The sequence below is a fragment of the Colobus angolensis genome, unplaced genomic scaffold, assembly GCF_000951035.1.
Source record: "Colobus angolensis palliatus isolate OR3802 unplaced genomic scaffold, Cang.pa_1.0 Scaffold41, whole genome shotgun sequence".
Classification (NCBI taxonomy): domain Eukaryota; kingdom Metazoa; phylum Chordata; class Mammalia; order Primates; family Cercopithecidae; genus Colobus; species Colobus angolensis.
In genome coordinates this window covers 2,126,053-2,131,108 of record NW_012117488.1, presented here as the reverse complement: position 1 = coordinate 2,131,108, position 5,056 = coordinate 2,126,053, and the positions used below count along the sequence as shown (strand labels likewise).

The following is a 5,056-nucleotide window of genomic DNA, read 5'->3' as shown; positions in this document are numbered from 1 at the left end:
AAGGTCCATCAGTTCTGGAGAGTCTTTGCCCAGTTGGCTGGAGATGACATCAAGGTCAGTGGCACAGAACTGATGAATGTTCTCAACAAGGTTGTTATCAGTAGGACTGAACTGAAGACTCATGGTTTTGGTGTTGATACATGTCAAAGCATGGTGGCCATGATGGATAGTGACATCACAGGCAAGCTGGACTTTGAGGAATTCAAGTACCTGTGGAACAACATCAAAAGGTGACAGACAATATACAAGCAGTTTGATGTTGACTGATCTGGAACCATTTGCAGCAGTGAACTTGCAGGGGCCTTTGGGGCAGCAGGGTCCCACCTGAATGAACAACTACAACATAATATTCTGACACTACTTGGATGAAGGAGGGAACATGGATTTTGACAACTTTATCAGCTGCTTGATCAAGTCAGATGCTTTGTTCCATGCCTTGAAATCTTTTTACAAAGATGAAACTAGACCCCCTCCAAGTGAATATCCAAGAGTGGCTGCAGCTGACAATGTATTTCTAAATGGGAAACCCAGGCTGCCCCTTCACTGCCTTGCTATAGGAGTCATCTTGGAGCCTCAGCCTCTCCCAGTGCTGATCCTGTTTGCAGTCACATCTTCATGGGTCCTGCTGACCCATGGGCCTTTTGTTCTTCAAGCCCTTGGCACCCAGCTTCTCAGTCAACATCCAGGGTCAAATGTGCCCCAACATGCCATGCCCTGAGTTGGCCTGACTCTAAAACATGATAACACGCTCTTCCAACAGTCACCCCACCCTACCATACCCATCTCACTCTCACGCCATAACCTCACTCTTGTATCTGTGCCAACCTCAACACTTGCATTGCTCGCATGCCCCAAGGGCCCTCTCTCAGTTCTGGGAGGACGACTCCACTCCCTACACACCCTGGTCCACCCATTCACAGTTACCACCCAAGCAGTCAAACATCAGGCTATTCCAGTCCCACATGTTCCAGTGGTTTCATCTGTATTCTGCTCCTAGCCTGCCAGGCCCAGGAGGAAGAAAAAATGTATGAAAAAAAGAAAGAGAGAGAGAGAGGAAGAAGGAAGGAAGGAAGGAAGGAAGAAAGAAAGAAAGAAAGAGAAAGGAAGGAAGGAAGAAAGGAAGGAAGGAAGGAAGGAAGGAAGGAAGGAAGGAAGGAAGGAAGGAAGAGAAATTGATTTCACTTAACATAATGACCATGAATTCAACCCAAGTTGTTGTAAATGACAGAATCTCATTCTTTTTGATGGCTGAATACTATTCCATTGTGTATATATAAGCATTTTCCTTATCCATTCATCTGTTGATTAACACTTAGGTTGTTTCCAAATCTTGACTATTGTGAAGAGTGCTGCAACAAATGTGGAAGTGCAGATATCCCTTTGATATGCATATTTCCTTTTGGGGTGGTATATGCTCAGCAGTAGAATTCCTGGATCATATGGTAGCTCTGTTTTTAGTTTTTTAAGGAAACTTGTGATTTGAGCTCCTTATATATTCTGGTTATTAATCCCTTGTCAGATGGATAGTTTGCAAATATTTTCTCTTATTCCGTGGGTTGTCTCTTCACTTTGTTAATTTTTTTCCTTTTTTAACTTAATGTGATTTGACTTGTCCATTTTTGCTTTGGTCACTCAGGAAATCTTTTTCCATTCCAATGTCAAGAGTTTTCCTAATGTTTTCTTGTAGTAGTTTCATAGTTTGAGGTCTTAGATTTAAAACTTTAATCCATTTTGATGTGACTTTTGTATATGGTGATAGATAGGGATCTATTTTCATTCTTCTGCATATGAATATGCAGTTTTCCCAACACCACTTATTGAAGAGATTTTTCCTTCCCTCATGTATATTCTCAGCACCTTTGTCAGAAAAGAGTGCTCTGTAGGTGTATGGATTTGTTTCTGGGTTCCCTAATCTGTTCCATTATCTACATGTACGTTTTTATGGCAGTAACATGCTGTTTGGGTTACATAGCTTTGTAGTATAATTTGAAGTCAGGTAATGATTCTTCCAGTTTTGTTCTTTTTGCTCAGGACAGCTTAGGCTATTCTGGGTCTTCAGTGGTTCCATATAAACTGTAGGATTTATATGGAACCTAAATAATTTTCTCTATTTCTGTGAAGAATGTCATTGATATTTTGATAGGGAATTCACTGAATCTGTAGATTTCTTTGGGTAGTATGGACATTTTTTAAATGTTCATTCTTCAAATTCATGCACATGGAATAACCTTTCCATTTTTGTGTACTCTTCAACTTCTTTCCTCAGTGTTTTATAGCTTTCATTGTAGAGCATAACCAGTTGAAGACAGAGGAAGGAACACATTTAAAAATCTCTGGAAATTACTCTAAGGGTAAACATCAAACTATGAATACTGATTCACTGTGTTGGATACTTATTCACTGTTAGAATTAATAAGTAAATCAATATTGAATTCCTTACATACAGCCAGGATGCAAAATACATCCTCTAAATCCTATTCCATCTTCCATTGTCTAGTGAAAATATTTAATAAGAATCCTAAAAGAAAGTTTTCCACAATAAATTAAATGAAATATTTGGGTTGTGAGTGTAGTTGAGTGTTGATGAGGCAGGAAATTAAAGAAAAATACAATTAAAAAGAAAAAGAAATAAGTTTTCCTGTATTAGGCTGACTTGTCCCAGAGGCAGCAACAGGTACAGACCAGACCCAGGAAAAGTCTTGATAATGTTATCTAATGTGCTCTGGAGACTCTCCCAGCACTCCCTCAACATAGGGAGAAGAAAAACTAATTTTCCTTTGTTTAATGGAATAAGTTTTTAGATTCCTGTTCTCTGTAACTAGTGACTTCAAGTATTCTGTTTTATCTAAGAAGTAGAGTGAAGGTCATGAGAAGCCTGAGTAGGCCTGAACTACAGCTGCCTGGGCACCATAGTAAAGGTTATAAGATAAACCAGTATAAGGCTCTTTAGAGCAAAACCTAGATAACAGACATCTGGGTTGCTTAGAAAGGGTCATATGCAATCCTGAGTTTGTCCTGCCTCTATATCTCTGCTTTCACACCACTGTAAGCTTGCTTCAAGCTAGTCCACCTGCTTTTGTGAAGTGTGTATGAAAGTCAAGTGCTGTCTTTGCATGTAAGTCTGCTGGGGCCTGAGTGCACTCAATAAAAATTATCTTGTTTTAATCCGAGGTCCCTCTCTCGTCCTCCTGGATCCCGCAACATTAATAAGTCACTGTCATGCTAACATTTTTTATAATGAGCTACTTTGATAATACTTCATAACTTTCTCAAATGATACAGATTTTGCCTCCTCTCTCTCTGTCACACACAAAACTTTTGGCTATACTGGGGAATCTTATGATTCTCCCTTATAATTGCAAAACTCTAGAAATTTTCATTTATTTTGCCTCTTCTCTTGCAGACAAGGGAACACCCCAGACATGGCATCAGAGATCCACGTGACAGGCCCAATGTGCCTCATTGAGAACACTAATAGGTGACTGATGGCGAATCCACAAGCTCTGAAGATCCTGTCTGCCATTAAGCAGCCTGTGGTGGTGGTGGCGATTGTGGACCTCTACCGCACAGGCAAATCCTACCTGATGAACAAGCTGGCTGGGAAGAAAAAGGGTGAGTGGCATGAGCAAAGCTCTGCCAAGTCCCTTCTGTCCATCTACACAGTCAGCATCCATTACGAGGATGTGAGGAGAGAAAGTTAGAGATGAGGATGAATACTGAAAGCTAACTTTCCATTCACAGTCGGTCTTCTTATCTTCACGCTGTTCCAGGGGATAAGATTAAATTCATTAATTATTCCTGCAATACGTTAGTTTCCCTTTCAAAAGCACAAATTATGCCTTTCCTAAAAGGAGTAAGACTGTAATAAAAATAATTAATGTACATAATAATAACTACAATAAACTATACAATGTTTGTTATAATTTTTATGCCATAACAGCGAGTTTACAATGATCTTTAAGGTTGAAAAAATGTTTCAGTCTGTATTGGATATTCTTTTTTATTGTTGTAAAAAAAAAAACATAAAATTTAACCTCATAACCATTTTTAAGTGTACAGTTCTGTGACATTAATTAAATTTACAGTGTTATACAACTGTCACCTCCATCCATATCCAGAACTCTTTCATCTTGCCTAACAGAAACTCTGTACTAAATAAACAAAAGCTCCACATCAACCCATTGCCTGCCATCATTCTACATTCTATCTCTATGAATTTGACTACTACAGAAAACTCATATAAGTGGAATCATTCGATATTTGTCCTTTTATGACTGTCTTATTTCAATTCATATGTCTTCAAGGTTCATCAGTGTGTTAGCACGTGTCAAAACTCTTCCTTTTTAAGGCTTAGTAATTGTATGTCTTTGATGATTTATTTATCTCTTCATCCGTCAATGGCCACTTGGATTGCTTCCACCTTTTGTCTACTATAAATAATGCTAATAGGAACATGAGTGTCCGGATATCTGTTCAAGTCCCTGCTTTCACGTCTTTTGGGAATATATCCAGAAGGGGAATTGCTGGCTTATGAAATCATTCCATGTTAACTGTTTTTTTAAAGAAATCACTATACCATTTTCCACAGTGACTGTACCATTTTACATTCCTAACAGAAATGTACAAGGGCTCTAATTTCTCTACTTCCTCACCAACATTTTTTATTTTCAGTGTTTTTTTTTTTTTTTATAGTGTCCATAGGAATGGATGTTAAGTAGTATCTGGTTGTGGTTTGGATTTTGATTTCCGTAATGACTAGTGATATTGAGCATCTTTTCATGTGCTTATTGACCACTTATATATCTTCTTTGGGAAAATGTCTATTCAAGTCCTTTGTTCATTTATTAATCCGGTTGTTTATTTGTGTTGCTTTGTAAATTTTTTTATATTTTCTAGATATCAATCCCTTATCATACACATGTTTAGCAAATCTTTTCTTACATTCTATGTGTTGCCATTTTCTCTGTTGATACAGTCTGTTAACACACAAAAGTTTTAAATTTTGATGAAGTCCAACTCATCTACTTTTTCTTTTATTGACTATACTTTTGGTTTC

The 5,056-nt window shown here is 38.0% G+C and overlaps 2 pseudogenes across 1 annotated transcript in view; both read left to right on the top strand.

The window, feature by feature from the left end:
• Positions 1-15: 15 nt before the first annotated feature.
• Positions 16-518, top strand: LOC105521850 (annotated as a pseudogene).
• Positions 519-3,368: 2,850 nt separating this feature from the next.
• The window catches only part of LOC105521849, an 11,691-nt pseudogene continuing 10,003 nt past the window's right edge, over positions 3,369-5,056 (top strand). Inside the window, exon 1 of the transcript XR_001003347.1 lies at positions 3,369-3,612. The product of XR_001003347.1 is annotated as an interferon-induced guanylate-binding protein 1-like (transcript). The remainder of the gene's footprint in view (positions 3,613-5,056) is intronic.